Source organism: Tenrec ecaudatus, chromosome 18, assembly GCF_050624435.1.
Source record: "Tenrec ecaudatus isolate mTenEca1 chromosome 18, mTenEca1.hap1, whole genome shotgun sequence".
NCBI lineage: Eukaryota > Metazoa > Chordata > Mammalia > Afrosoricida > Tenrecidae > Tenrec > Tenrec ecaudatus.
Genome location: NC_134547.1, coordinates 11,601,101 through 11,610,117, shown reverse-complemented (window position 1 = coordinate 11,610,117; position 9,017 = coordinate 11,601,101). Strand labels below are relative to the sequence as shown.

At 50.3% G+C, this 9,017-nt stretch overlaps 1 pseudogene; it reads right to left on the bottom strand.

Moving 5' to 3' along the window:
• Positions 1–5,150: 5,150 nt before the first annotated feature.
• LOC142431581 (cAMP-regulated phosphoprotein 19 pseudogene) lies at positions 5,151–5,495 on the bottom strand (annotated as a pseudogene).
• Positions 5,496–9,017: the final 3,522 nt, after the last annotated feature.

Here is a 9,017-nt window from a genome sequence, read left to right as displayed (position 1 = left end):
ACCCGAAACTCAGTCGTAATTTTTTTCCCGCCTCAGCCCAGTGACTAGTCCCTAGGTTCCCAAAGTTCTGTAACCTACCACTCCTTTTCCAGAAGGGGGGGGGGGGGGAAATGACCTACTCAGTCACCCTTTTGGTCATTGAAAACAGCCCCAGGATGCAGTACCCCAGTGCCCTCCAGGGGGTGATACCACCCTCTGGTCCTTGCTTCAGGTATGAGGAGCTGGCTGTGGAAAACCCAGGTGGAAAAACAGGCGTTGCAGAGAGAGAGGCTGAGGCTGAAACCTCAGGGCTCCTGCTGCTTCCTCCCAGTGTCAGCTGGGAACCACCCTGGACTCTGTGTCTCCTCTTTGAATCTAGGGGACGTGGCGCAACGGTTAAGCACTCCAATGCCAACCCAAGGGTGGACAATTTGATACTAACTAGCTGGTCCAGTGGAGAAAAGTCCTGGCATTCTACCCTTGAAGAGGTGACAGCCCAGAAGAGCCTGTGAGGTGGATCTACACTGTCCCTGATTGTCACTACGAGTTGTAATTGAGTTGGCAGTACTCAGCCACCAAGGTGTGGGGGGAGACATGAGGGTGCTGGCCTCACTGTTTTAGGGTACAAAAAGAGACCCCCACACACATCTCAAATGTACAGAGAACAGTAAGTCTGAGAGAGGATAAGCCACATCATCTGCGTGAGTGAGACCATTCACAGAAGATCATCATGGCATCCAAAGGGGCATCAGAGTCGTAAAGGGGGCATGGATGGGCAAAGGAAACTCGCAAAATCATGGTTGGGTGGAGATCAATGCGTCATCACAGTTACAGGTTGGGACAGTGGAATTGTGACTGGAACACAGGATATGGGAGGAATTCACAAGATCCGTCCAGGGTCTTCCAACCCAGGCAGGCAGGGGCATGATTCCCGACTCTGCTCCCTCGAGGACACACCCAGGCAAGCCTCTAAGGGAGCCTGCCACCCCTGGCTGGTGAGGGCGAGGCCATCTCTTTCCAATGCCCTCTGCCTGCGGGCAAGACTGTTCACGTCTCCGATTGACGGTCAGAAGGAAATCAGCAGAGGCTGAATCTTGAAGGTTTCCAGAGCCGACAGGAGAAAGAATTCACACCAAATCCCAGTTTGTCATTCAAGTGGGTATTCATGAAGGACGGGAGAAGTTTCAGGTTTTACCGTCTCAAAAGAGTACACGCTATTTCAGGGAAGTGTGCAGAGCCACGTGGAAGCCCCACTAGGGCTCACAAGTGGACACGAGCAACTTGTGGGACAGTGCACCCCCACGTGCTGAACTGGGGGGCAGGGATCCCAGGGACCAAAGGGTCAAAGGAGAAAAGGCAAAAGAACTGGGGCAGGAGAGAGCATGGGGCACAAGAGAGTGAAGGTCAAGAGGGGCTGTGGCCCAGAGTAGGCCTGGTGGGTGAATGTGTAAGGGGGAGGGAGACCCTCACCCTCCCACCTGCCGTTGACCAGGAGCAGGGGAGAAGAGAGTAAGAGGAAGTCCCAGAGTGGGCTTCCTGCCTTTATTCTGGCTGGGAGAGGCGGGGTTGAAGGTATGGATTGATCCCCATTGGCTGTTAACCCCACCTGTGTGATGTCATGGGCCCCAGGCCTAGTTTGGACCACCCAGGTGTTACCTCCCACTTGGCAGTGGGTTGGTGGTAGTGGTTTGATCTGGAGCAGGCCCAGTTTGGGTCTTCATAGGTGTCTACTGGTCGCCTGAGTTCTTCCCAACCTCCTTTATGAGGGGAGGGGGGAGTTGGTCTTTGTAGGCATGAGAGGCACAACCCCCTAATCTAGCTCCATAACAAATCCACGTGGGGATACTGCTAATGGATTTGGGACTTTCACTGTCATCCATAGCTGTCTTCTCAGAACCAGGAGGAGGTGTGGCGTGTGGGGGCTGCCTTTAACTTCTGTCCCCAGGACTACCAACTAGGACAAGGGTTCTCAACCTGTGGGTCGGGACCCCTTTGGGGGTCGAACGACCCTTTCACTGGGGTCACCCGATTCATAACAGTAGCAAAATGACAGTGATGAAGCAGCAACGAAAATCATGTTGTGGTTGGGGGGGGGGTCTTCACCACATGAGGAACTGTATAAAAGGGCCCTGGCATGAGGAAGGTGGAGAACCGCTAAACTAGGAGGATGGCAGTAGTGCAGAATTGCCCAAAGAATTCAGCTAGGTCAGGCGTGCCAAGGAGAAATTCCTACGCATCAAATGTTCCACAGCCTCTGGAGCAAAGAGGAGTGTGGGGGGCGGGTCTATGAGGCTCCGAGGGCCAGATCTGGCTTCCTGTCTGTAGCTCCACCTCGGCTTTTCACCACCCAACCCACTGAGGGTTCCCAGAGCCACTGCCCCAGCCTAGCGGAACACGCTGGGAATGTCTGGGGTGATCTGGGGGCAACGCAGGGGCTGAGCAGCTCTCCTCAGTGGGATGGACATGCCCTCCGCTTTCCCCCCTCCCCCGTATGCGCAGGACAGCCCAGAAGGACATAGTACAGTTCCTTCATATGTTCCACAGAATATGGCTAAGGAAAGGGGTGTTAAAAATATTTTTCAACTGGTGGGATTGGAGCCCAGCCCACAGACCTGGCCGTCTGTCACCTTGGAGACTCCAACGGATGCATGCCTTGAGCAGTCGGACGCTCCAAAGAACTCTCAAACAAAACAAAACCAACTCACTGCCATCGAGTAGATTCTGACTACCAATCACCCTTTAGGATGGAGTCGAACTGCCCCGGTGGGTTCCCGGGACTGTCATTCTTAAGGGGTGCAGAAAACCTCCTCTTTCTCCCACAGAGCCATTGGTGTCTTTTGAACTGGTGACCTTGTGGTGAGCAGCCCAATGCATAATCCACTTTACCACAAACCGAAAACCCCATCTATGGAGGGAGGAGCAAGTAGACTCTGGTTCATGCAGACAGTGGAATACGATGCACCCCTGAAAAAGACAAACCAGCGAGGAGACTGCCAAACACCTGGCAATACGGATCAAACTTGGAAGACATTATGCTCAGCAGAGTCAGTCGGCCTCATAAAGATAAGTATCTCAAGGCATCGTGATTAGGAAAAACAAACAAGGAAGCGTTTTTTCACACCAAAGAAAAAGACTCTGGAGGCCAGGCTGAAGCCCGAGGGGATGGGAGAGGGAAGGGGAGGGGATGGAAGGGAAGGTGGGAGAGAAAAAGAAGAAATTCCCATCTTCATGGGGGGAGAGGCTGCTGGGATCCTGTCCCTGTTCTGAAGCAATGGACGACACAGTTATGTCTAATAAGTTTTCCTTTGGATGTGTTATTCACCACAACGGAAAGGGGGAGATATCTATGCTTCCATACCTTTAAAAACAGAAGGAAGCCCTCCCGTTTCCTTACCCATCTGATCTGAACACTGGTCTGAGTGGTTAAAAAGGAAGGACAGGGACAGATGAAACCGACATGAGCTCGTTTCCAACCCCTGGAAACCTAGAACTATCTCTCTGGATTTTCAGGAGGAGCCCCGGGGATGCTGTTGGGTGCGCATTGGACTCTGGGCGGCAAGCGATTGGTTCAAAGCCACCAGTGACTCCTACAAAGAAAGATAAGACCGTCTGCTCCCGGGAAGACGCAGAAAGCGTTGGAAACCCAACCTAGGGTCGCTGTGGGTTGGAATCAACTTGTTGGGGGTTGGAGATTGGATCTTATAGGGATCGAGGTTGACGACCGCAAGTTCAATAGTACAATTGGAATCTGTGGGAGTGGGGGTGGGGGTGGAGGGGCAGGGAGCTTATGGGTCTGGCGGAGTGGGGTGAGGGGTGGAGTCCACTCAACTGGGAAGAGGAAGGTGGGAATGGCGTGGAGCCAAGGCCGCTGCATGGTACACGGGGGAAACAATCGAACTGGTGTCTGTCTTGCTGGGTCAATGTGCGACAACAATATGAGGAAAGTTGTAGCAGAAAGACACTAGCCCGGGAAGCCCCACTGAGGCACCGTTCTACCGGGTCATATGTGAGGTCGTCATGGGTCACAAAAGAGGCCAATGCCCCCCCAACTACCATGATCCGAATTCTACCTTGCAAGTCTGGATAGACCAGAGGATGTACACTGGTGCATATAGGAGCTGGAGGCACAGGGAATCCAGGGTGGATGATACCTTCAGGACCAGTGGGTGAGGGGCGATACTGGGAGAGTAGAGGGTGAGTGGTTTGGAAAGGGGGAACCGATTACAGGGATCTACATGTGACCTCCTCCCTGGGGGACAAACAACAGAAAAGGGGGTGAAGGGAGATGCCAGATAGGGCAAGATATGACAAAATAATAATTTATAAATTATCAAGGGCTCATGAGGGAGGGGGGAAAAAAAGAGGACCTGATGCAAAGGGCTTAAGTGGAGAGCAAATGCTTTGAAAATGATTAGGGCAAAGAATGTACAGATGTGCTTTATACAATTGATGTATGTGTATGTATGGATTGTGATAGAGTTGTATGAGCCCCTAATAAAATGTTTAAGAAATAAATAAAGTGTGTGTGCTTAACGCAATGGATGTATATATGGATTGTGATAAGAATTGTACAAATCCCCAATAAAAAGATTAAAAAGAAAAAAAAGAGGCCAATGACCCACACACATGGTTGGTGCGACCTTCCTTCTGGTGGACACCAGCTTTCACGAGTTTCACAATGAGACCCTTGAGTTGGTGGGATTGAACCCAGGCAGCCATCAAAGGTTACCAGCAACTTCGGAACCCACTGAGGGGCATCCGATCACTCTTCATCTCCACAAAGAGCTGCTCTTGGCATCAAACAAATTATTTGGGCTGTTTAATCTCTCCCAGCGGCTCGAGAACGAATAGTGATTACATGGGGGCGGGGGGGGGGCGGGGGGAGTGTCTAGCCCAGAAAATCCTGCTCTTGGTTTTCTTTCCATGAGGGCTCAGGGAAGTTATCTTGCCTGCTCCACCACCAGTGGGTCCGTCTGCTGCACAAGACCCGTTTCAAGGGTTGGAAGACAGAGATGTGACTTTGAGGACGAAGGGGCACCCGACCCAAGCAAGCCACGCTATTGTCAGTCTCTTCGTAGGCATGTGGCAGTTGGACAGTGAATAAGGAGAATCAGTCCAGTTGAAGGAGGATGTTGGTGGGGAATCTTTTTTTATTTTTGCAGTTCAGCTGTTTAATCAGCCAGCCAGCCAGCGTGCGAACAACAAGGGAATGGCTTCCGCTGGGGAAGGGCCTGCGAAGTGGGACTGTGGTCACCAGTGACCTCCGTCTTCTCTGGGGCAGCAGTAGGAAGTTGCTTGTTTTCATTTCTGCTTCAGCCATGTTGTCATCCCCAGAAGCAAACTATGTTTGCCCTTTCTGCAGTCCGTTCCTTAAAATATCGGACCCTCCAGGCTTGTGTCTCAGATGAGGATACCTTCTTTTAATTTTGCTTCTGCGGCTTTCTTCGGACCAGTTGCTTTCTCTTCCATTTCCTCTGCTCCTCCGCTGAGGCCGCCTCGGGGATTTCCGCGGGCATAGCGCTGCTTCTACCTAACTCCGAGGCTCCGGCTCTGCTGGTGGAGACTCTTGAAAGTACTGTAGACTGCCAAAAGAACCAACAAGTCTGTCTTGGGAGAAGGGCAGCCAGAATGCCCCTTAGAAGCAAGGATGGCCCCTCCCCCAGCTACCATGATCCGAATTCTACCTTGCAAGTCTGGATAGACCAGAGGATGTACACTGGTGCATATAGGAATTGGAGGCACAGGGAATTCAGGGTGGATGATACCTTCAGGACCAGGGGTGTGAGGGGTGATACTGGGAGAGTAGAGGGTGAGTGGGTTGGAAAGGGGGAACCGATTACAAGGATCTACATGTGACCTCCTCCCTGGGGGACGGAAAACAGAAACGGGGGTGAGGGGAGATGCCGGATAGAGCAAGATATGACAAAATAATAATTTATAAATTATCAAGGGCTCATGAGGGAGAGGGGGAGCAGGGAGGGAGGGGAAAAAAGAGGACCTGATGCAAAGGGCTTAAGTAGAGAGCAAATGCTTTGAAAATGATGAGGGCATAGAATGTACAGATGTGCTTTATACAATTGATGTATGTATATGTATGGATTGTGATAAGAGTTGTATGAGTCCCTAATAAAATGTTTTTCTTTAAAAAAAGAAGCAAGGGGTTCGTGCCCACCCAGGGACGCCAAAAAAAAGAAGAAGAAGCAAGGATAATGAGATGTCATCTTTTGAACTTATTATTAGGAGAAGCCCATCCCTGGGGAAAGACATCATGCTTGATAAAGTAGAGGGGCCCCTGCGGCAGTGACATCATCTCCTGTCAATTTGAGTGAAAGGGTGGAGTCTAGCCTGCTCATCAGGTCATAGCCAATCATGCCTCTGTGTGGGCATGGCCTTCTCCTGAAGATTCTGGGAACTTTGGTCTTCCTCCCTGGAGGTGGGACACATACTCTCTCTGCCTTGTCTTCCTGTTGACAAGCCACATGGAGCTCCACTGATGGAACCAGAGCCCTGGAGCTAGACTAGCCACGAGGAGACCCACACCAGCACTGAGATGCTTCCGCCACCACTGGATCCACAAGACTTTCCATCCACTGGCCTGTCATCTTCCTGCATTTGGCATCACTGCATATGTTGTGTGGATCTGAAGAGGAATTTATAGACTGGTATGGGACATATGGGTTAATATCGAACTTATTGACTTGATCTTGACTGGGCTGGGGATGTTTTCTTCATATACAATTACTCTTTGCTATAAAATCTTTCTTATACACATATGAGTGTCTCTGGATTTATTTCTCTAGTCAACCTGGATTCACACAGCACCAAACAAGAGCAAGGCCCTCAAGGAGATGGATTGACACAGTGGTTGCAACAATGGGCTCAAACAAAAGAACTATTAAGAGGGTGGAACAGGACTGGGCAGAGTTCCCCTCTGTTATACATAGGGTCACTGTGGGTTGGAACTAACTCAAGGACACCCCATGTACGAGGCAGGGTTCTCTAGAGAAACAAAACCAGGACACTTATGATGATATATAGGTAGATAGGTAGATAGATAGAGATATAGAAATATCAAGAAGGGATATTATTCCAGAAAACAGCACAGAGGGTTGAGTTCAACTCATTTTCGTGGAACAGTTAATATACTGAAGGTCCTTGGACGGCCCATCCAAGGTCAAGGAAGCAGACAGCGAAGAAATTCTGCCCTCAGACAAGAAAGGCAGAGTTGGCCTGCAGGTAGCAGGCAGCAGGGTGGGGTATCAACAGTCAGTAGTAAGGAAACACAGTGAAGCAGGCCCCATGGGGTCTCTATGGCGACAGGATCCACCAACAGTGTGGCAAAGCAGGTCTCAAAGGAGCCTCAAGCTCTATGGATGCAGCAAGGCAACATGATCCACAGGTTGGCTCAGCCCACAGGTAGTGCAGCACACCATTGAGGCAAAGAATTAGCTCAAGCAGCAGCACACCGATCCTACCACCAGGGAGAAAGAGAGACCGATGCTGGCCTTGGAAAGCATTTATCTTGGTCACCCTCCAATCAAGCCGTGACCTGATTAAACTCCACCCACATATTCCTATGTGTGGGGGACCAGCCTCCATCCAATAACTGAATGGGCCAAAGGGGGGAGTTGTGCAATTGAGGGGTAAATTAAAGAGACATCAAACAAGATAAAGCACACAAGGGCTCCCCTCTTTCATGTTGACTGGAACCAGAATGAGCAAGTAATGGAAGGGGAGGAAAATAAGAGACGGACAAAAGTTTTGGGGTGCTCACCTCTGCCATAATTTCAGGAGCCAGGTCTGAGCAGAGAGAGCACATAATGTATTCTCTCACAAGCTTATAAAACTTGGGGCATGCAAGCCACACTAAGCACATACGTAACAGGAAGGGGTTGTGTTACAGGGATGTACATAACAGGAGGGGGGCGAGCTAGGGGTGAACACGCAATAGGAAGGGGAAGCACTAGAGGCACATATGACAGGAAGGTGCGTGTGCAGCAAGATGGTAGCCCAACCTTAGTCGTCCCTGAGTTGGCTTGACCTTGGATGTCTTTGAGCTCTTCTCCAGGGGAGCAATCTATGATCCTTAGCAGAAGGAGTGGGCCCTACTTGGATTAGATGGTCTGATTGCTTTTGAAGGTAGACAACCTTCAGGCAGACAGCCTTCAAGCAGTTGACCTTCAAGTGCATATAGTAGCAGCCATGTGCTTGCAAGTAGCACCTTAAAATCGGCATTATTATGGGGGGACGTTGAGGGGGAAGAGCTTTTACTTGGGTTGGAGAATGTGAGTGGGGTGTATCTCCAACCCACAAATGTAAAGCTTCCCTCCACTGGAACTCCGGGCCTCCCAGCCACCTTAACATATGAATGTTGAGAGTTTATCCACATACACTCTCTTCCTGTGTCTGATTCCCACACCCACAAAAGCCTGGTTGACACAAGAAACCCACTTTCCACACCCAACAATAACAAGTTAAGTTATGACAGGGAACAAGACACCATTTTGCTTGACCCCTTGATGGTGTTTCAGTGTCAGTGGGTGACTGCTAACTGGAAGGTTGATGGTTCGAATCCACCTAGAGGCTCCTCAGGAGCAAGATTTCCGGATCTGTTCTTAAAGTTGACAGTCTAGGGAGCCCCATGAGGGCAGCTCTACTCCATTCAACGCAACTGGATATAAACACAAGTTCATCCTAGATTTCACATTGTGTTAGTCTGGGTACTTTAGAGAAACAAATCCACAGAAACTCATGTACAAGAGAGAGTTTTATAGAAAGGGTAAGTGCACATCAAGAAAATATCCAAACTCAGTGCTGCCCAAACCCACAAGTCCAACATTAACCCATATGTCCGACACCAATCCACAAAGTCCTCCTCCATCTCACAAAACACATGCAATGATGCCAACTGCAGAAGGAAAGGAGGATCAGTGAATGTGTAAGCATCTCAGCACTGGCAGGGGTCTCCACACTGCTGCTCCAGCGCCCAGGGCTGCATTGGGGTAGGTCCATGAGGCTTCTCCCTGGGGATGTCTTGC